This window comes from Hypanus sabinus, chromosome 16 (genome assembly GCF_030144855.1).
Source record: "Hypanus sabinus isolate sHypSab1 chromosome 16, sHypSab1.hap1, whole genome shotgun sequence".
NCBI lineage: Eukaryota > Metazoa > Chordata > Chondrichthyes > Myliobatiformes > Dasyatidae > Hypanus > Hypanus sabinus.
This window is the reverse complement of record NC_082721.1, coordinates 3,173,798-3,198,053: the sequence shown is the minus strand read 5'-3', so window position 1 is coordinate 3,198,053 and position 24,256 is coordinate 3,173,798.

Sequence of the window (24,256 nt, the reverse complement as noted above, 5' to 3'; positions counted from 1 at the left end):
ATCTATTAACAATTAATTAAGGGGTATTTTAATCCCATCTAAACATTCCATGGCATTTAGTGGCATCTATAAATTTATCAGTTTATAGTGAAGTTGAAGAGAACAAGATACGTCACTATATCCAGAAAAGGTTGGAAGGAACTGTCTAGAATATGATTCCATTTATTTATATGGACCTGAGGATTGAAGACACGCTGACCTGTCTGACTGGTGTAAAGTAGTTTAGCGTGCTGGACTTCAGGAGTGGATATTACCAGATCCCATGAGTGAGGCTGACAAAGAGAAGACGGCATTTATATGTCCACTGGGATTCTTCCAGTTTGAAAGAATGCCCCAGGGTATATCAGAAGCCCCTTTGATCTTCCAGCGTGTCATGGAGAAAACGGTGGGGGGTATGAATCTGCTTGAGGTATTGGTGTATCTGGATGACCTCATAGTGTTTGGGTCCACCTTGGAGGAACATAAAGCAAGGCTCCTGAAGGTGCTGAGCTGCCTGAAAGCTGAAGGGTTATAATTTTCCCTGGACAAGTGCCAGTTCTGCAAGATGTCTGTCAGCTATGTTGGGCTCATAGTCTCACGGCTTGGGGTAGCTATTGATGAAAGGTAGAGGCGGTGACAACACGGCCAAGACCCCTGAATGTGAGCACTTTGTGCTGGTTCCTTGGGTTCATAAAGGGCTACACGAAAGTGAGTCACCCTTTAAATCAGCTTCGGTGTGGAGGAGGACAAAAGGAGAGGAGAGTAAAGAGTATTTTAGCCCTTCAGAGCCTTTTAGAGTGAGATGGGATGCGAAATGTGAAAAGACCTTTCAGTCACTGAAGGAGCTGCTGACACAGGTGCATGTGCCAGCTTTTGCACACCCCTGATTACCATATGAACTGCATACAGATGCCAGCAGAGCAGGTTCGGGGGTGTCCTGCATCAGGATCGGGCACAGGGTTGACATGGAGTCTGTCACGCTCTGCAAGAAACTATCCTACACACAAGTTGGGCTGTGGTGGATAAGTTGAATGACTACCTGTATGGTGCCAAGTTTGAGGTGAGAACAGACAACAATCCCCTAACTAATATCCTGACCACAGCATATTAGATAGCACAGGCCATCGGTAGTTGGCGGCATTGTCTGCCTTTGATTTCAGCCTGAAGTACCGACCAGGAAGCAAGAACATTGATGCCAATGCTTTGTCCCGAGGTGCACCTGAGGGGCTGGAGAGGGACGGAGAGTGGGAGAGCATTCCTGCCCCGGGAGTGAAAGCCATGTGCCAGTTTTCCACCACAGTGAAGGCAGAGGGAAGGAGAGGGTAGGATTGAGTGGTAGATCAATTGGGAACTTCTGATAATGCCATTCCACAAGCTTACTGTAACCTGACTGCTCTGAAGACAAACCATTTGTCAGAACTGAGTCCTGGGGAAGTGGCAGCAGCTCAGCAAGATGATCCAGGCATTGGCACCATTTGGTCATTTGGTCAGCAGTTGAAAAGGGGGACATGGTCCAAGTGGAGAAGATGAAATGCACTGTGGTGCCTACAATACTGAGAGAATGACCCAGATTGGAGTTGAGGAACCAGATCCTATACCAGGTTACATTGTCTCCAGACCAGCATTGGCATTCCCAGCTGGTTCTGCCTGAGCAGTATCGGAGGATTGTGTTGATGTCACTTCATAATTATTCTGGCTATTTGGGGATTGAAAAGACCTATGGATTGTTCAGAGATTGATTCTACTGGCCCCGAATGAAACCAGAGAGTACTGCAGGACGTGCATTTACTGCAAACGAAGGAAGACGTTGCTTAGGAGGGTCGCTCCGTTGTCCTGGTTGCAGAATGCAAAGCCCCTTGATCTGGTGTGTATGGGTTTCCTCCCAATCGATCCTGATTCCAGCAACATGGCGAATGTCTTGATCACTATGGATCACTAGATATGTGCAAGCTTTCCTTACCATGGATCATTGGGCATCCACAGTGGCCAGTGTTCTGAGAGAATTATTCCATTTATTATGGCCTCCCCAGGTGGATATATAGTGATCAGGCCCAGGATTTTGAGAACAGGCTCATACATGAGCTACTGAGGTGGTGACTAAAGGGCGTACAGGAGTGAGATATACCAGTTAGTGAAGTTGTGCTGCAGCAACAACCTGGCTCTCAATGTCAGTAAGATGAAAGAGCTGATTGTGGAGTTTAGGAAGGGTAAGATAAATGAACACATATCAATCCTCATGGGTGGATCAGAGGTGGGGAGAGTGGGCAGTTTCAGGTTCCTGGGTGTTAGGATCTTTGGGGATCTAACCTGGTCCCAACATATCAATGTAGTTATAAAGAAGGCAAGACAGCAGCTATGCTTCATTGGGGGTTTGGGAGATAGACAATAGACAATAGGTGCAGAAGTAGACCATTCGGTCCCTCGAGTCTGCACCGCCATTCTGAGAACATGGCTGATCATTCACTATCAATACCTAGTCCCTGCCTTGTCCCCATATCCCTTGATTTCCCTATCCATCAGATATCTATCTAGCTCCTTCTTGAAAGCATCCAGAGAATTGGCTTCCACCGTCTTCCGAGGCAGTGCATTCCACACCTCCACAACTCTCTGGGAGAAGAAGCTCTTCCTCAACTCTGTTTTAAATAACTTACCTCTTATTCTCAATCCATGCCCTCTGGTACTGGACTCTCCCAACATTTGGAACATATTTCCTGCCTCAATCCTATCAAATCCTTTAATTATCTTAAACGTTTCAATCAGATCCCCTCTCAATCTCCTCAATTCCAGTGTGTACAAGCCCAATCTCTCCAATCTCTCTGCGTAAGACAGCCCTGCCATCCCAGGAATCAACCTAGTGAATCTACGCTGCACTTCCTCAATTGCCAGAATGTCCTTCCTTAAACCTGGAGACCAAAACTGTACACAATATTCCAGGTGTGGTCTCACCAGGGCCCTGTACAAATGCAAAAGAACATCCTTGCTCTTGTACTCAATTCCCCTTGTAATAAAGGCCAACATTCCATTTGCCCTCTTCACTGCCTGTTGCACTTGCTCATTCACCTTCATTGACTGATGAACTAGGACTCCTAGGTCTCTTTGCATTTCTCCCTTACCTAACTCTACACCGTTCAGACAATACTCTGCCCTCTTGTTCCTGCTTCCAAAGTGGATAACTTCACATTTATTCACATTGAATGACATCTGCCAAGTATATGCCCACTCACCCAGCCTATCCAAGTCTCCCTGTATTCTCCTAACGTCCTCTTCGTATGTCACACTGCCACCCAGTTTAGTATCATCAGCAAACTTGCTGATATAGTTTTCAATGCCCTCACCTAAATCGTTGACATAAATCGTAAAGAGCTGTGGTCCCAATACAGAGCCCTGTGGTACCCCACTAGTCACCTCCAGCCAGTCTGAGAAACACCCATTCACTGCTACCCTTTGCTTTCTATCTGCCAACCAGTTTTCTATCCACGTTGAAACCCTGCCCCCAATGCCATGAGCTCTGATTTTACTCACCAATCTCTTATGTGGCACCTTATCGAATGCCTTCTGAAAATCTAGGTACACAACATCCACTGGCTTACCCTCGTCTAACATCCTTGTTACACCCTCAAAAAAACTCCAACAGATTAGTCAAGCATGATTTGCCCTTGGTAAATCCATGCTGGCTCGGCCTAATCCTATTACTGCCATCAAGATGTGCCACTATTTCATCCTTAATAATGGACTCAAGCATCTTCCCCACGACTGACGTTAGGCTAACAGGGTGATAGTTCTCCGTTTTCTCCTTCCCTCCCTTCTTGAAAAGTGGGATAACATTAGCCACTCTCCAATCTTCAGGAACTGATCCTGAATCTAAGGAACATTGGAAAATGATTACCAATGCATCCGCAATTTCCTGAGCCACCTCTTTTAGAACCCTCGGATGCAGACCATCTGGACCCAGGGATTTATTAGCCTTCAGTCCTGCCAGTCTACTCATCACAGTTTCTTTCCTAATGTCAATCTGTCTCAATTCCTCTGATATCTTATGACCCTGGCCCATCCATGCATCTGGGAGATTGCTTGTGTCCTCCCTGGTGAAGACAGATCTAAAGTACGCATTAAATTCTGTTGCCATTTCCCTGTTTCCCATAACAATTTCTCCCAATTCATTCTTCAAGGGGCCAACATTGTTCTTAACTATCTTCTTTCTCTTCACATAGCTAAAAAAGCTTTTGCTATCCCCTTTTATATTCCTGGCTAGACTGAGCTCATACCTGATTTTTTCTCTCCGTATTGCTTCTTTAGTTAAGATCTGCAGTTCCTTAAAACTTTCCCAATCATCTGTATTCCCACTCATCTTAGCCCTGTCATACTTCTTTTTCTTTAATGCTATACAATCTCTGACTTCCTTTGTCAACCACTGTGGCCCCTTCCCCCTCTTTGAATCCTTCCTTCTCATTGGAATGAACTGCTTTTTCATCTTTTGTATTATCCCCAAGAATATCTGCCACTGCTGATCCACTGTCTTTCCTGCCAGGGCATCCACCCATTTAACTTTGGCCAGCTCTTCCCTCATGGCTCCGTAGTCTCCTTTATTTAATTGCAACACTGACACCTCTGATCTGCCCTTATCCCTCTCAAATTGTAGATAAAAACTTATCATGTTATGATCACTACTTCCTTCATGATGTAGCATGTCGACAAATACACTCAAAAACTTCTGTGGTTGTACCATGGAGAGCATTCTGACAGGGTGTGTCGCTAATTGGTATGGTGGTGGGGGGGGGGGGGGAGATCCTGCTGTACACGAGCAAAAGAGGCTCCAGATGGTTGTAAATCTAGTCGGCTCCAACGAGCAGTGTCTCAGAAAGGCAGTGTCCATTATTAAGGACCTCCAGCACACAAGACATGCCCTTTTCTCACTGTTACCATCAGGTAGAAGGTACAAGAGTCTGAAGGCACACACTCAGAGATTCAGGAACAGCTTCTTCCAACCCTGCTATCTAATTCCTAAATGGACATTGAACCCTTGAACACTACCTCACCTTTTTAATATATATTTTTCTTTTTTTTGCATGATTTTTAAAATCTTTTCGGTATACGTATACTGTAATTGATTTACTTATTTATTATTATTGGTATTTTTATTTTTTCTCTCTTATATATTATGTACTGCATTGAACTGCTGCTGCTAAGTTAACAAATTTCATGTCACATGCCGGTGATAATAAACCTGATTCTGAGTATGCTTGCAGTTGAGAAGTTGAGGACTGCTCCATACCATCCACAGGGTGATCCCCAGTCCAAGAGGCTTAATCAGATCTTGCTAGACATGCTAGGAACCTTAGAAATCCACAAGAAGAACGAGTGGAGTTGACATATTGGACATCTGGTCCACTGCTACATGAAATTAAGCTACTTGGTACTCGTCATACTATCTGATGTTTGGGTGCAAGGCGAGGTTGCCCATTGACCTTTGTTTTGGGACTGGTGAGGAAGACTTACCACCAAAGACTTATCTAGAGTATGTGTCTGATATGAGAAGGGAGCTGAAAAAGGCTTATGAATTAGCTGAGGTTGCAGCTGCCAAGCAGAATGAAGGAAATAAGAGGAGGTACGATCAAAAGGTTAGCTTCTCCCAACTCATGCTGGGACAGAGTCCTCATATGGAATTTCGGGCTACCTGTAAAGCATAAGTTGGCTGACCATTGAGTGGCTACACCCTACATAGTGGAGAGTCAGTTGCCAAATGTACCAGTTTTCTGGGTGAAACCAGAGGATGGGAATGGAACCACCTTCTGCCTCTGGGACAAGAGGTGCAGGTTGACCCAGAGCCAGACCTGGAGCCTAAACCTAGTAAGAGGACTCTACAGTGACATGGAGAGACTGAAGGACCAACAGCAGGAGAGATTAAACAAGCCCCCGCCCCTGAATGGGATATGGGCTCGGAGGATGAAGAAATGAGGGTGTGATATATGCTGCCTTTTGCTAACTCCACACTGACTGAGGAAGAGATTCCCACCCCTTCTCTCGCTGAGTCAGGTGAACTCGGTGTAACACAGTGCTACTGCTATCCCCCTCGTGAGATATGTCACTATCCTTTACAAATAGATTGTAGGTTCTCACATCACAAAATTCTTTTGAAAGTGGTGTTATTAATAACAGGATGACAAATTATTTCAAAGTCATGGGGACATGACTATTTTGGTGGGGGGAGAGTGTAATGCCCTGGTTCACATGGTTCATATTTTTCCTCTGTTATGCTTTTCTGTTCTCTGTGCAAGCTGCTTGTTTGGGTTACTGTTGAACGTAAGAGATAGGAGAAATGTGTGCCATCCAATGGGGATGAACGAATTCAGAGGAGGTTTCTCTGGTGAGGGACACTTAGTTGGGCTTGGGGCTTTCGAGAGGGATGAAGCGAGAAGAAGCTGGAGAGGACAGGTCAGAGGAGTCGAGCCAGAGTGGGGCTGGGAGTCAATGAAGCCCGGGGAGATCGAAGGAGGATCGGCGAAGGGAAAACCATGAGCTCCAGCTTGTGCACATTAGACTGTTTCATTTAAAATGGCTCTTTTGTTGTTTTGCTTTTTCTTTACTAACTCTTTAGTCAAATTAAGATTATAAAACTAAATCATTCAATTGTACTGTCTGTTACTTTGTGGTACTGATTTTGTATCACGCAGCATCCACACAAGCAGGAGGATTTGGGGGGCTTGCACTTCAATCTCCCATGTTTGGCCGAGCCGGAGGGTGTCTTCCTGAGACTTACTCAGCCGACGGAACCAGAATGTTGCATAAAGATATGACAGTTACACTTTTCCATTATAAATTTCACACAGAAAAGTACCAAAGAGCAAGAACAGCTGTTGAAATATCACATACCATGAAGGGGCAGAAACAGCTGCCATTGTGTAAAAAAGAAAATTGAGATTATTTACAGAAAATTAAGGTTTTACATCTTTCTTATGGTTTAACATATAGTCAATTAAAATCAGAAACATTTTTGAATACCTAGGAATAGTTTAATTTTTTACAAAGTTAAATCTCCTCCTTTGCCATTTTCCATATCTTTCTGTTCATCAAGTCATAGAACTCTACAGCACAGAAACCAACTTCAGTTCTGACCATTGGTGCTGTCTGTGTGGATTTTGCACATTCTCCGTTTCCTTCCCATATCCTAAAGGTATGTTAATTCATCATGATAAATTCTCCTTTGTACATAAGTAAATATAAGACTAGGAGACATTTCTATGAATTTTAGGAGAATAAAATAGGATTAGTTTGAATGGTGCTTGATGGCTGGATGGATTCCATGCCCAAAGAGCCTTTTTCCAATGCATAGGAATCCATGTATAGATGACATATGTCTTGCTGTAGATATCCCTATCCCTGTCCAGCTACAGTTAACACTGAACACTGCTATCAGGTTTCTGGATAATAGGTGCTTTGGAATGTGAGCCATCCAATCAGGGAGTGGTTTTTTTTTGTTTGGCGGGAGATGACGAGAGAAGATGCTGGAGAGAACCAGTTGTCGGATTTGACCCTGTGGGGGGCCGTGATTCAGTGAAGAGAGGTGTTGGGGTCCACTGTGGATCTGTGAATATGACTTTTGGAAGAGTGAGCTCCAACTTGTGCACATTTGACTGCTTATTTATAATGGGCCCTTTTTGTTTTATTTTCTTTCTTTTCTTTAGTTAATTTAACATTCATAAGTATAATTCCTTTAATCATACGCAGTGTGCTGTCTGTTATTTCTTGGCACTGAGTTGTAACAGGGTAGCAAATTATACAGCATCTACAAAAAATGGGGTTTGAGGTGGGAGAGCTGTCCCAATCTCATGGATTTGGCGGGATCGGAGTGTGTCTACCCTAGACTTAGACAGCCCAAGGAAACCGGGGGTTTCATTGTGAGGGCCCATCCAGGATCGGTTTTTTTGTATGATGTGTGATTGTCTTGAGCGTTGATCCAGTGTTTAAACCTGTGTTAGACTATTATCCAGTAAAGTGATTATGATACATGGATATGGACGCTGCAAGGTTTGACGGTGGATTGCTGGTAATGAATGTGTGTGTAGACACTAGTAGCCCCAATGAATTGTTGATTCAGAGTACCATTAAGGCATCAGAAACAGTTACAATCATGGAGCAGAGGTTTGACAAAATGGCGGGCAAAAACTTGGTTTTAGCTCAGACTAGCACTGACATAACAACAGTGCATCTGCCTGATACTACTGGGGACCAGTGGGGAGGGCATGGGATCTCCAGACTTTCCAGGAGCAGGGGAGTGTAGATGGTGGTGCCAAATTGAGAGCCGAGTTTCTAGTAGCTGCGGGCGAAGACAAATTGCTCATTTTTTTTGCAGAGCAAGGGGAAGAGGTGGTCTAATTTGGAAGGTTTAATGAGTCCTCCAGCGAGGGGTGAGCATTCTGAGTTGGTATCGGCCCTTACCTCCCTGGTGAATAAATAGCAAAGTGCCCAGGTGCAAAGTCCCAGTTATCATAGGCTCAACATGTTCTTGGGGATAAACCCACCCTCGACGGGGAAGAGGAATATGACACTTGGGTGGAGCAGACCTCTCAGATGCTGGACGAGTGGTAGTGCTCTGATGATGTGAAAAGACAGCGATTGGTAGAGAGTTTGAGAGATCTGGCTGCTGATGTAGTAAGATCCTTAAAGACACAGAACCCTTTGGCTACTTCCACAGGCTACGTGCAAGCGCTAGAAAATGTGTTTGATGCAACTGGAAGCCCACTGGAGCTTATGACGGGGTTTCAGAACATGGTTCAGGAGATGGGGGAGAAACTTTCTGCCTACATTTTTCGGTCAGAGAGACAGCTGAGTTGCTTGTGGCATGGGGGGCAGGGGGATTGAAATGATTGAGGTGAATCGGTTAAGAATGGACCAAGTGGCGAAAGGCACACAGTCACAGGTATTGGCGGCATAGTCTGCTTATGATTTCAGCCTGAAGTACTGGCCAGGGAGTTGGAACATTGATGCCGATGCATTATCCAGAAGCGCGCATGAAGGGCCGGGCAGGGACGGAGAGTCTGTTGCTGCCCCTGGAGAGAAACATATGTGCCAGTTTTCCATCACGGGGAAGGCAGAGGAAAGGCAAGGGCAGAATTGAGCAGTAGATCATTTGGGAACTTCTAATGGTGCCATTCCAATAGCTTACTGCAACCCAACAGCTCTGAAAACAAAGCAATTGCCAGAAATGAGTCCTGGGGAAGTGGCCACCGCTCAGCGAGATGACCTGTGCATAAGTACCATTTGGTCAGTGGTTGCGAAAGGGGCACGGCCCAAGCAGACAAGATGAAACACTCTGCAATGTCTCTACTACTGAGAGAATGGCTCAGATTGGAGTTGACGAACCAGATTCTATACCGGATCACATTGCCTCCAGTCAGGCCTCAGCATTCCAAGCTAGTTCTGCCTGAGAAGCATCAGAAGATTGTGTTGAAGTAACAGTCAGGAGAGGGAAGGGTACTCACTGGTGGCGCCAGAGATTTTTTCTTGCTGGTGCTACAGTGGGGCTGAATTATTCAGTGATGGTGCTGAGATATGTACTATATGGTAATATGCAATCGCAAAGCATCGCATTCCAAAGTTAGTTTCAAGCATTATATGTCTACTATAAATGTCTCTGTTGATTCACAAGCAACAGCAATTGATGGATCTAATATGGAAGTGAACTGTGACAGTGTCAACAGCATCAGAGACAACTTGGGCTACACAGAGCATAAACAAACAAACCAACAGAGCATCCAACCCACAGCGCACAACATGAATCACTCACCAATCCCGCAATCAGCGTCAAATGCGTGCTTTTCAACTGAAATACACAACACTAACCCACAATGTCCACTGCTATTCGCATTACGTAGACAGACAATGCCAAAAGATACACTGTTACTAAAGTTAAATAAGGCAAACAACAGATGCAAGGCTTTACCAGGAGTTAGACAAATCGTACTCTGACCATGCAATACCTCAATTAATTTGGCTACTGAATTTAAAACAAAAATCAACAAAATCACCACTTGGAAGTCAAAGCAAAACAGTAGGCTTAATAGCAGTAAATGTAGTATTTCAGGATTTGCAGGAAATATGACTATGGGGTATCCACCACAAAATAATAATTATAATTAGCGTTAGTCAAGGCCCAAATTTTTAAAAAATCAATTGAACTCACTATTGGCTTTTTCAGAGAAGTACAATCCATCTGTTGTTGTGATTGGTGGCAAAAGCATCAATGATTTTCTGGATGTCAAGTGCCTTGGTCCTCCAGCTGTTTATGGCCAACAGGGCCAAGTTGCTGTTCCGAGCATCGCCACTGCTATTACTTAGGTAGATTTGAGGCGTCTGAGGCAAGAGAAACTCCATTTACATGAGGCAGATGTCACAGGCAGAGTCAGTGATATGCAGATTAGTTTTTATAAATCTATAAATGCATCATGGTAGGGTCTCATTAAAGCTAGAAATTATAATCTCCTATACAGCAAATCTTAATAGAAAGTCCTGTACAGATTGATTAGACCTCATTAATCAGATTAAAGAATTAGATCAACTGTATGATCAAACCAAGAATCCTGAATTATACAAGAAGCTTGTAGAACTTCAAACTAAATTTAATCTTCTGTCTACTCAACCTGTTGAACGCCAACTTCTTGAAAGTAAGAGTAGCTTTTATAGTCATGGTGACAAATCTGGTAAATTTCTAGTCAATCAGCTGAGGCGTTCCAAAGCCAAACAACATATTACAAAGATCCGGAAGGAGAATGGAGACTTTACATCAGATCACTTAGAAATCAATGACGTATTTAAAAATTTTTACTCTCGACTTTATTCCGCTGAATCTCTGAATGAGAATATCTCTGTTGATCATTTTTTTAATAATATGAATATTCCTTCGCTTTCATCTGATTTTAAAGCCAAACTTAATGCACCTATATCATCAGAAGAAATATCTTTTGCAATTTCTGCATTGTCTTCAGGGAAATCTCCTGGACCTGATGGGTTCCCCGTAGAATTTTATAAATCATTCTTTTCACTTCTTTCTCCTCAGTTACTCTCAGTATTATCTGACTCGTTTAATTACGGTAAATTGCCACCCTCTTTTAATGAGGCATCTATTATTCTTTTATTAAAAAAGGGTAAAGACCCAACAGAGTGTTCCTCGTATAGGCCGATTTCTTTGCTTAATGTTGATGTTAAAATCTTGGCCAAAGTTTTGGCTTATAGATTAGAAACTATTATTCCCTCTATTATTTCTGATGATCAAACTGGTTTTATTAAAAACCGTCTTTCTTTTTTTAATATTCGGCATTTATTAACATTTTATATTCACCTTCAACTGAGATTCCTGAATGTGTTATTTCCCTCGATGCGGAGAAGGCATTTGATCGTATAGAGTGGAACTACCTTTTTGCAGTTTTAGAAAAATTTGACTTCGGTCAAAGTTTTATCTCTTGGATCAAGTTGCTGTATCTGTGTCCTACTGCCTCTGTTTTGACTAATTTTCAGAAATCCAAGTTATTTAACCTCAAACATGGCACCCGTCAGGGATGCCCTTTAAGTCCCTTTCTCTTTGATTTGGCTATAGAAACTTTGGCGATAGCATTTCGAAGCTGTCCTGAATTGACCAGGATTTGGAAGGGGGGTGTTGGGCATAAAGTTTCTCTTTATGCTGATGACTTATTACTTTTTCTTTCAAATCCGTCTACATCCTAACCTCCAATGTGTTCACTTCTTGATCAGTTTAGCCAGTTTTCTGGCTATAAACTTAATTTACATAAGAGTGAACTTTTCCCAATTAATAAAGAAGCACAAGAATTAACATTTTGTGACCTCCCTTTTAAAGTAGTTCATAATCAATTTACTTATCCTGGGATTACAGTCACAAGGAAGTTTAAAGATCTTTTTCATGAAAATTTTGCCAATCTTTTATATACTACAAAACAGAGTCTGTTACAATGGTCACCTCTATCTATGTCTTTGGTAGGTCGTATTAATGTTGTTAAAATGTATGTTCTCCCTAAATTTTTATATTTATTTCAATCAATCCCAATTTTTATTCCTAAATCTTTTTTTGATTCCTTAGACTCTATTATTTTGTCATATCTGTGGAAGAATAAGTGTTCTAGAATTAATAAAGTTTATCTCCAAAAATCTAAAAATGAGGGTGGCATGGCTTTACCTAACTTTCATTTATATTATTGGGCAGCCAATATACATTGTGCTGCCTTTTGGTCTTTTTTCCATAGCCAACCCGAGTGCCCTAATTGGGTGGCAGTGGAGTTGAGTTCCACTAAAGATTTATCTATTTCTGCACTTCTTGGCTCTGTACTCCCTAGTAGTTTGTCCAGATTAATTGTCAATCCTCTTGTTAGACACACTTTGCAAATATGGGCTCAGTTTAGGAAATTTTATGGTTTCTATGGTTTTTCCTTTTCTAGCCCTATCTTACATAATATCCTTTTTTTACCTACTATGTATGATTCAACATTCCATGATTGGTATAGGAAGGGCATTAGACATTTTGAAGATCTTTTTATTGATAATCGCTTTGCATCTTTTCAACAGCTCTCTGCTAAGTTCAATCTGCCTAATGCTCATTTTTTTAGATATCTCCAAATTAGACACTATTAATCCTTTAATTCCTAACTTCCCTGAAATGCCTGAGAAAAATGTTATGGATTTCTTTCTTTCTATTAATCCACTGGGTAAAGATTTAATATCATTTATTCGTGATAAATTTTACGGCGTGCCCCTGCGGATAAAATTAGAATGGCTTGGGAGCATGATTTAAATATCTCTTTATCTGATGAGACTTGGGACTCGATTCTCAAATTGGTTAATTCAACCTCTCTTTGTGCTCGCCATTGCCTTTTACAGTTTAAGATTGTTCATAGAGCCCATATGTCTAAATCTAAACTATCCCGATTTTACCCTAATATTAGTCCTCTTTGTGATAAATGCAAAAGGGGTGTGGCCTCTCTTATTCATATGTACTGCTTCTGTCCTAGCTTGGAGAAATTTTGGAAAGATGTCTTCATAACGTTATCTTATATTCTGAATTACCACCTAGAACCTAACCCTTTAGTTGCTTTGTTTGGTTTTTTGGGTGAGACAGATTTACGTTTGAGTTCGACTAAGTGTCGAATATTATCTTCTGCTTCTCTCCTGGCTAGACGTTTAATCCTCCTTAGATGGAGAGATGTTGCCCCGCCCACGCATGCTCAATGGCTTAATGATATTATGTCCTGCTTAGACCTTGAAAAAATTAATTATTCAGTTCTTAATTCGGATATAAAGGTCCATAAGGTCTGGGGACCTTTTATTGAGTACTTTCATAACCTTCCTCTTAACTAAGGTTTTTTTTTCAGTCCCTTGCTTTCAGCTCTTTTTTTTTGGTAGTAGGCATTATTATCTTCTGTTTTTAAGTGTATTTACAGTTTTGGGGGTTTGAATGTCCTGATTTATATTCTCTATATTGTGTTGTGGTTGGTCTGGGTTTTTTTTTGTTGTGGGGCTTGGGGAGGATACTAATTTTACATGTCTTCAATTTGGGTGCTTTCTCAATTATCTTTTTTGTATTATATTATTATTGTATGTTTATTTTTGCACTGTATTAATGTTCTTCATTTTGATTTGGGTTTTTTTTTCTATCTGTAGCGATGTAGAAAATGCATTAAAAAACTAATTAAAAAAAATAAAATAAAAAAAAGCAAGCTAGAAATTCCACTGTGTCATTCACTGTCTGTCCTTGCTTTTGTTTTGTTTCCAGCAGTCGCCGAACCTGATGTAGCCCTGCAGTCAGGTTCACTTCAGTCACTCCACAGTATTGGGCCATTGGCCAAAGACAATACTTCCCTCGGAAGAGCTTGTGTTTGGGACTCAATGGTGAGACTCCAGTCAGAACACCCCCAGTCTCAAATGAGAACCGTCTTTTCATTTCTGTGTTCAGTCAGAACAGTATTCCAACTAGCACTAAGAACAGCTTCATCCATATTCTCTTCCAAATCCCACTCCATTACTCGTTCCTCTACTTTGGCCTCACAGTCCTTCAATGAACTGCTGTCATCTTCATCCCCACTTACTTCTTTCTTCATGTCACTTTCAATTCAGACAGGCTCAGGCTGAGACACCATTGATTCCTCTGGATGAGGTCATTTTCTCACTAAACATTGATCCATTTTTCACACCGGCCAAAATAATGCACGTGCTAGCTTGTAAAAGCACTATGTGTGTGTGTGTGGCATCTGTTAGTTTTGCGAGACCGTGGATCTGCACCTGGATCCTGCACAATGTATGTATACTATCAATCTCTCACGTGAGTGACATCACCACCTTAAGTGATCTTAGGTCAGCTTAACTGATCTGAGTTGGGACAGCAACAGCAAGACATTGACAACGAACGAATAAGCAGAAGTGTAGAGTGGATCTGACCTTAGACCCTCATGGAGTTTATAACTTTATTGCTGCGTGGGTGCTATGGTAATTGGGGGCGCTGTTTCATTAGGTCAACTGGAGAAACAAGCTGTTGTCAAAACTATACAGAGAAAGCAGCTGCAATTTGTATGTCACATTTCAGTTAATTTCTTGGTGCTGCTATGGTAGTGCTATTGTAATTTCTGCTGGTGCTATAGCATCAGCAAGCACCACCTCAGTGCTGACACTACAGGTACTAGAGATTACCCCTGTGGCTGTCCCCCTGAACAATAAGTACTCCTGTTTGAGTACTGTTGGGGTGGGGGGGAACAGCCTACCTGGGGGAAGCAACAGTGGCCATGCTGGCCGTGTCTCTGGCACAGAGTCCGGCCCTGTGGCTCAGAAGGGTAGGGAAGGGAAGAGAAAGGCAGTAGCTTAGGGTGTCAGGGTGTTAGGATTCTGTGGATGCAGGAAAGAAACTTGGATGGTAGTTTGCATCCCAGGTGCCAAGGTCTGGGCTGATTCAGATCACGTCCAAGATATCCTGCAGTGGGACGGATAACAGCCAGAGGTTGTGGTACATATTGGTACCAATGACATAAGTAGGAAAAAGGAAGAGGTCCTGAAAACAGACTACAGGGAGTTAGGAAGGAAGTTGAGAAGCAGGACCACAAAGGTAGTCATCTCGGGATTACTGCCTGTGCCACGCAACAGTGAGAATAGGAATAGAATGAGGTGGAGGATAAATGCATGGCTGAGGAATTGGAGCAGGGGGCAGGGATTCAGATTTCTGGGTCTTTGGGACCGCTTTTGGACCTGTACAAAAAGGACAGGTTGCACTTGAATCCCAGGGGGACCAATATCCTGATGGGGAGGTTTGCTAAGGCTACTGGGGAGAGTTTAAACTAGAATTGTTGGGGGGTGGGAACCAAACTGAAGAGACTGGGGAAGAGGGGGTTGGCTCACAAATAGAGAAAGCTTGGAGACAGCACGAGAGGGAGGATAGGCAGGTGACAGAGAAGGACACACTCAGACCAAAGGTTTGAGATGTGTCTATTTTAATGCAAGGAGTGTTGTGAATAAAGCAGATGAGCTTAGAGCATGGATCAGCACTTGGAGCTATGATGTGGTGGTCATTACAGAGACTTGGATGGCTCAGGGACAGGAATGGTTACTTTAAGTTCTGGGTTTTAGATGTTTCAGAAAGGACAGGGAGGGAGGCAAAAGAGGTGGGGACATGATGCTGTTGATCAGAGATAGTGTCACAGCTGCAGAAAAGGTGGACTCTGTGGAAGAATTGTCTACGGAGTCTCTGTGGGTGGAGGTTAGGAACAGAAAGGGGTCAATAACTCTACTGGGTGTTTTTTTATAGGCTGCCCAATAGTAACAGGGATATCGAAGAGCAGATAGGGAAACAGATCCTGGAAGGTGTAATAATAAGAGTTGTCATGGTGGGAGATTTTAATTTCCCAAATATTGATTGGCATCTCCTTAGAGCAAGGGGTTTAGGTGGGAAGGAGTTCATTAGGTGTGTTCCGGAAGGTTTCTTGACACAATATGTAGATAACCCTACAAGAGGAGAGGCTGAACTTGATTTGGTATTGGGAAATGAACCTGGTCAGGTGTCAGATCTCTCAGTGGGAGAGCATTTTGAAGATAGATCATTATTCTATCTCCTTTACCATAGCATTGGAGAGAGATAGGAACAGACAAGTTATAAAGTGTTTAATTGGAGTAAGGGGAATTAAGAGGCTCTCAGGCAGGAACTTGGAAGCTTAAATTGGGAACAGATGTTCTCAGGGAACGGTACGGAAGAAACGTGGCAAATGTTCAGGGGATATTTGTATGGAGTTCTGCATAGGTATGTTCCAATGAGACAGAGAAGTTATGGTAGGATACAGGAACCGTAGAGTACCAAGGCTGTAGTAAATCTAGTCAAGCAGAAAAGAAAAGATTACAAAAGGTTCAGAGAGCTAGGTAATGTTAGAGATCGAGAAGATTATAAGGCTAACAGGAAGGAGCTTAAGAAGAAAATTAGGAAAGCCAGAAGGGGCCATGAGAAGGTCTTGGTGGGCAGGATTAAAGAAAACCCCAAGGCATTTTACAAGTACGTGAAGAGCAAGAGGATAAGACGTGAAAGAATAGGACCTATCAAGTGTGACAGTGGGTAAGTGTGTATGGAACCAGAGGAAATAGCAAAGGTACTTAATGAATCCTTTACTTCAGTATTCACTATGGAAAAGGATCTTGGTGATTGTAGTGATGACTTGCAACTAACTGAAAAGCTTGAGCATGTAGATATTAAGAAAGAGGATGTGCTGGAGCTTTTAGAATGCATAAGTTGGATAAGTCACCAGGACCGGATGAGATGTACCCTAGACTACTGTGGGAGGCAAGGGAGGAGAACGCTGAGCCTCTGGTGATGATCTTTGCATCATCAATAAGGGCGGGAGAGGTTCCAGAGGATTGGAGGGTTCCAGATGTTGTTCCTTTATACAAGAAAGGGAGTAGAGATAGCCCAGGAAATTATAGACCAGCGAGTCGTACTTCAGTGGTTGGTAAGTTGATGGAGAAGATCCTGAGAGGCAGGATTTATGAACATTTGGAGAGGTATGATTAGGAATAGTCAGCATGGCTTTGTCAAGGGCAGGTCGTGCCTTACGAGCCTGATTGAAATTTTTGAGGATGTGACTAAACACATTGATGAAGGAAGAGCAGTAGATGTAGTGTATATGGATTTGAGCAAAGCATTTAATAAGGTACCCCATGCAAGGCTTATTGAGAAAGTAAAGAGGCATGGAATCCAAGGGGACATTGCCTTGTGGATCCAGAACTGGTTTGCCCACAGAAGGCAAAGAGTGGTTGTTGTGCTGCCTCAGTAGTCAGTTATTTTTATTTGTTATTTAGCACCCTGTGCTGGTGGTTTTGTATAGCAGTTATTTAGGTCATGTGATCTGTGTCTCTAGTTGACGACATCATCAGTAGGTATTTAAGCAGTTCTCCATGTTAGAGCTGAAGGAAAACTCATGCTTTTTCATTTGGCATCATTCTGATGTTCAGGTCTTTGAAAGCATTGTTAGTATGTAAAAGTAACCTTTGTGTTTATCATTAATTGATGTCTTTGCATATTTTCACAAATGAGAGATATTTGAATTGTTTGTGTGCAGATAAAAATACAAATGGAGTATTCATATAGGCCATATGTTCCTACAGACAAAAAAGTGATTTAAAATAACCTAACAAGGAACCATTTAATTCTAAATAGTATTATTTTTGTAGACCTCTTTGGTAATGGCATTATTTCTTGGGAGTGTCATTGCTATTGTTTTATATGTTATGTTTTTGGGAATGCCTTTTAAAGTTTTATGGAATACTGGGTAAGCAAGGCAATTTAAGGTACCCATATAGATAATAGGCATCACTGTATTCAGCAGTTGATTTAATTATTCAAGGTTGAAAAAGATGATATTTGTAAAGGTCAACTTCCCCTTTTAAAATAATAAATGCCGTAGCTGTTTTTAAACATAATTATTGTAGTAAAACTTTTCTGACCACTTTCAGTAGGAGTAGGTAATTGTGTTTGCTATGGGAGTAAATTGATTATGAGTATCCTAATGGCATAGAATGCATTGGTACCTCAAGAAATAAAGGTTCATGCTGGGATATTTGCACATGGACCATTAATTAGCTGCTAATTAGAGTTCAGAACAAATTAAATATTTCACAAAATGTAGGAAGTTCCAAGAGCATTTGGCAACTAAATGTTTAAGATCACAAGATCACAAGCCAAAGGAGCAGAAGTAAGCTATTCGGCCCATCCAGTCTGCTCTGCCGCTCCACCATGGGCTATACTATTCTCTATATGAGATCCCCCTCATTCTTCTATACTCTAATGAATACAGTCCAAGAGCCAACAAACGCTCCTCATATGTTAGCTCCTGCATATAGTTATGTATATAGCAGTTTTCCCGATATGCTGTGGGTAGCCATGGATTACATTTCCTTGATTCCCAGTGGTGATTCTAAGGTATGGCAGGTATGGCACGTGCCCTGGGCACCACTTGAAGGGGGTCGCCACTAAGCAGTTTCTATTAAAGTCAGACAAGCTATCCTCCGATAGTGAAAAAAGTATTTTCTTCGGATGTATGATCTGTCTTTGATTATCATGGGTGAGAAGCACTAGGATGGCCTTAACTTATTATTATTTAATTATTTATGTTTTTATATTGCTATATTTCTTCACTATTCTTGGTGCAGTTGTAACGAAACCCTATTTCCCTCGAGATCAATAAAATATGTCTGTCTGTCCAACGTTTCTTCATGAAGAAGAAGGAAAGTGGAGCTGAAGAACGGAAGAGACAAAAGTTGGAGGCAGAGGAAGCCAAGAAGTCGAGCAAGTTCTTCATGCCCTTCTTTGAAAAGCCTGGAGCAAGTGGTTTGACATGTTCCATGGAGTCACCTGCACTTGCTACAAGTTTATTAGAATCCAAAGGTGGATCAAGTACAAATGCGTCACAAGCTGAGCAGGAAGTCAAGTCAGATAAATCCGAGTATGATGAGATTAAGAGTAAGGCTACCAGAGAGAATGTGGACATGACAGGAGGGGAAGACAGTGGTGGTGGTGGTGATGTTGAATTTGTTTATGAGATTTTACCTGACGAGATTGAATCTGACAACACTGAACCTAGTGAACTGGATGGTGTCAAAGAGCCTTGAACTGTCATACCAGAAGTGATTGAACAGCATGACATTGGACTTCTGAAGTTCGACAAGGATACTGGGAAAGCAATTCTGCCTGATGCATTGAGAACAGAAATAATAAAGCTAGGTTGGAAGTACTTCCAGAACAGTGAAGGGCCCTTCCTACCAAAAAAATAACCACTCAATGAACAAAACTTGGTTCAAGAGGAAATTGGGAAATGGTCATGGTGAGGAAGTGGCTCGCTCATGGCTGGTCTATTCCCCTTCTTAAAAAGTCTGCATTTTTTATCTGTTGTCTTCACTATTCCCGGTCAGACCATCAATCCTCATTACAGCAGAAAAGTGGATTTAACTAGTGGAAAGCACCTGAAAGGATTAGTGTTCATGAAAATGCCAAGGATCATTGGGAATGCTTCACACAGTGGAAATAAATTTAGCCGGAAACAGAGGAGTTATTGACGTGGTATTTCAGTCACAGATTGAGAAGGAAAAGCAGAAGTGGTGTGATATCTTGATGAGAATCTTATGCTGCATAAAATTCCTTGTGACTCAGAACCTGGCTTTGGGAGGACACGGAGACACTTCAGCTAGATGATGACTCCAATGTGGGAAATTTCCTTGGCTTACTGAAACTACTGGCCACCTTTGACCGTATCATCAAAGAACACCTCATTCATCTGGAAAGTCAGCCTGGATCCATGTCTTATCTTTCACTGGGTGTGCAGAACAAATTCATCTACGTGATGGCATCCACTGTTCACCAGAGTTTACAAAGAAGCATTCGTAAAGCCAAGTACTATGGTCTCACATTCAAGACCTGAAGAGCTTCTTGAATTCATTGTTCAGTATGGAGGTGAGAACACCTTCCCCAATCTTCACATTGCTATTCAGGTAATGCTAACCATCGCAGTTTCCATTGCCAGCTGTGAGAGATCATTCAGCAAGTTAAAACCAATACTTTCATATTTGAGCACCTCCATGGGTCAAGGCAGACTCTGTGATCTTGCTCTACTGAGTGTAGAAAGAGAAGAAACTGAAAAAAACCTGACTTTGATCATATCATAGACCAATTTGCATCAGTGAAAGCAAGAAAAGTGCAGTAATAATTTTCATGTAGTGCCATAATTTGTTAATTAAAATATTAACGAGCTTGACTTGTATTTTTGAGCTGATATTATGGTAAAGTTGTCTAAATGATGGGTGTCAGATGTTTGGACAGGGGCATAATTTCAGTGCTTGCCATGGGCGCTATTTTCTGTAGATATGCCCCTGTTGATTCCCGAATGTTATGGCAATTGTTGGTCTGTTTTGCCTGCTTCAGTAACAACATGCACATGTATTGCTTCTGAGATTGAAATTACTTGATAGAAAAACAAGCCATTAAGTTGAATCCTGATGATGTGTAAACCTGGCCAGCTTGTAGTGAGAAAATGTGCATAAGATACATTGTATATAGCAACATTGTGCTTACCAGCAGCCTATCTTTATGATACATTTGGAATTTATTTGTATACAGTATCTTGTGTATAATCTTGTGTCATTTGTGGTATACTTCATACTTGTACTTACCCTAATGGAATTTGGACACTTTTTGACTGTATGTTTTTCTTTCTGTCAGTTTTACCTTACTGCCAGTTACTACATTAAAGTTAGTCAACTTGGAATATCTTCTCAGTGTAGTAATTGGGGATGGAGTTTATCTTTCTGTCAATTCATGCAAGGTGTGTGAAGAGGACAGGAAAGTTGTAGATGGGTCATATTCTGCATGGAGGGCAGTGACCAATGGTGTGCCTCAGGGATCTGTTCTGGGACCCTTAATCTTTGTGATTTTTATAAATGACCTGGATGAGGAAGTGGAGGGATGGGTTAGTAAGTTTGCTGATGACATCAAGGTTGGGGGTGTTGATAGTGTAGAGGGCTGTCAGAGGTTACAGCGGGACATTGATAGGATGCAAAACTGGGCAGAGAAGTGGCAGATGGAGTTCAACCCAGATATGTGTGAAGTGCTTCATTTTGGTAGATCAAATATGATGGCAGAATATAGTATAAATGGTAAGACTCTTGGCAGTGTGGAGGATCAGAGGGATCTTGGGGTCTGACTCCATAGGATGCTCAAAGCAGCTATGCAGATTGACTCTCCTTAAGAAGGCATATGGTGTATTGGCTTTAATCAATCATGGAACTGAAATTAGGAGCCGAAAGGTAATGTTACAGCTATATAGGACTTTGGTCAGACCCCACTTGGAGTACTGTGCTCAGTTCTGGAAGCCTCACTACAGGAAGGATGTGGAAATCATAGAAAGGGTGCAGAGGAGATTTACAAGGATGTTGCCTGGATTGGAGAGCATGCCTTATGAAAACAGGTTGAGTGAACTCAGCCTTTTCTCCTTGGAGTGACAGGGGATGAAAGGTGACCTGATAAAGGCGCAGAAGATGATGAGAGGTACTGATTGTGTGGATAGTCAGGGGCTTTTCTCCCAGGGCTGAAATGGCTGCCACGAGAGCACAGGTTTAAGGTGCTTGGGAGAAGGTACAGAGGAGATGTCAGGGGTAAGTTTTTATGTAGAGAGTGGTGAGTGTGTGGAATGGGCTGCTGGCAACAGTGGTGGAGGCATATGTGATAGGGTCTTTTAAGAGACTTTTGGAGCTTAGAAAAACCGAGGGCTATGGGTAACTCTAGTAATTTCTAAGATCGGGACATATTTGGCACAACTTTGTGAGTCAAAGGGCCTTTATTGTGCTGTAGGTTTTCTGTGTTTTACATTTCTAAGTCACTTCATGATGACTCTGGCCATTTAAGGGGAGACAAGATGGATGGATTGGCATGAGATCGGTTCTACTGGCCTCGAATGAAGCCGGAGGTCAAAGAGTACTGCAAGGCATGCATTCGATGTACACAGAGGAAGACACTGCCGACAAGGGCCACTCTGTTATCCCACTTGCAGAGTACAAGGTCACTTGATCTGGTGTATGGATTTCCTATCCATAGAGACTGATGGCAGCAACACAGCGAATGTCCTGATTATCACGGATCACTACACCAGATATGCGCAAGCCTTCTCTACTGTGGCCAAAGTGTTCTTGGAGAAGTATTTCATTCATTATGGCATTCCCAGGGAGATGCATAGTGATCAGGGATGGGATTTCGGGAGTAGACTCATACATGAGTTACTGAGCTTGCTTGGAGTCGAGAAGTCAAAGACTATACCTTATCACCTACAGGGTGATCCCCAGAGGTTCAATCGGACCTTGCTAGACTTGCTTGAGACCTTGGAAATCAGTAAAAAGAACAAGTGGAGTCAACATTTTGGGCATCTGGTCCACTGTTACAACTGTACACAAAATGAAGCTACTGGGTACTCGCCATATTATGTGGTGTTTGGGCATGCAGCAAGTTGCCTGTTGATCTCCGTTTTGTGACTGGTGGGGAAGATCTACCACAGAAGACTTATCTGAAGTATGTGTCTGATAAAGAAAGGAGCTGGAAAAGCCTTATGAATAAACTGAGGTCTCAGCTACCAAGCAGAATCAAGGAAATAAGGAGGTATGATCTAAAGGTTAGGCTCTCCCAACTAATGCCTGGAGACTGATTCCTCATAAAGAATTTAGGGCTACCTTGGAAGCATAATTTGATGTTCTGCTGGGCAGCTACGCCCTTTGTAGTGGAGAGCCAGATGCCAACCATACCAGTTTTCTGGGTGAAACCAGAAGATGGGAATAGTTCTCCATCAAAACCACCTTCTGCCTCTGGGACAAGAGGTACATGTTGACCCAGAGCCTGACCTGGACCCTACACTTAGTAAAAGGACTCCATGGCATTGTAGGGGAACCAAATGACAAGCAGCAGAGAAGACTAGACCGGACATCACCCCTGAATGTGACAGGGACTCAGAGGATGAGGAAATGGGGGTGTGGTATATACTGCCCTTTGCAAACTCCCCAATAATTGATGAAGAGATTCCCAACCCTTCTCAAGTTGAGGTGAGTGAAATGGGGGGAATTAGCAGTGGGCAGGCAGGTTGTGGTTAGAAAAAGATGGGAGGCTGGACTCTAAAGTAACTGGGCATGAAGGTGAGCTTAGCCACGTGATGAGGGTACCTGAGTTTTCAGGAGGCACGAGTAATGGACAGGGAGAGGCCTCCCCAGGTAGACAAGAAAGAGCCCAGGGAGCATCTGAAGCCGAAAAAGTAGATCATGGGGTAAGGAAGTCTCAGAGTCAGGGAACTGCCAGACAGACTGGCCTATGTCGCACCCCGGGGAACAGAGTGTGGCTCCTATCCCCTTGGTGAAGTATGTCTCTGCCATTTACACCTGGGTTGGAGGTTCAGTTATCACTAAATATGAAGGGTGATAAATTATCTCAAAGTCAAGATGACATAACTAATTTTGGTGGGTGGAGAGTGTAACATTCTGGAAAAGGATTCACTGCTAATGTAATGGTCATTCTGTAGAAGCAGTGTTTGGGTTATGGTTAGACATAACGGGTGCTTTGGAATGTGAGCTGTCCAATCAGAGGAGCGGGGTTTTTTTTGTTGTTGTGTGCCTGACACCGGTGTGAGCTGAGGTCTTTGTTCAGTGGGAGATGAAGAGAGAAGATCCTGGAGAAAACTGGTGGTAGGATTCGACCCGGTGGGGGACTGTAATTCAATGGAGTGAGGTGCAAAGGTCAACCAAGGACTGGTGAATCTGGCTTTTGGAAGAGTTGAGCTCCAACTTGTGCATATTTGACTCTTATAATGAGCCTTTTTGTGTTTTTTTTTTCTTTCTCTTCTTTACTAACCCTTTATTTAACATTCATAAATATAATTCCTTTAATCGTATGCAGTGTGCTATCTGTTACTTCTTGGCACTAGGTTTAACAGGGTAGCAAATTACACAGCATCCACACAAACTGAGGTCTGGGGTGGATTTGGTGGGACCGGAGTGTGTATTCCCTAGATGTACACAGCCCAAGGAAACTGGGGGTTTCATTCACAAATAGTGTTTGCACTGTTGCCTTCTAATTGTAAGCAACCATAAGGTTTGTGCTTGGAGGTGAACAAAACTCTTCCATTTTTCACTACATTTCCATCAAGTCTGCAGTTCTGTAAGTAAAATCAACCATGAGACTCATCGTGTTCAAAAATATAGATTGAATCCATTTGCTGTTTCGTCTATT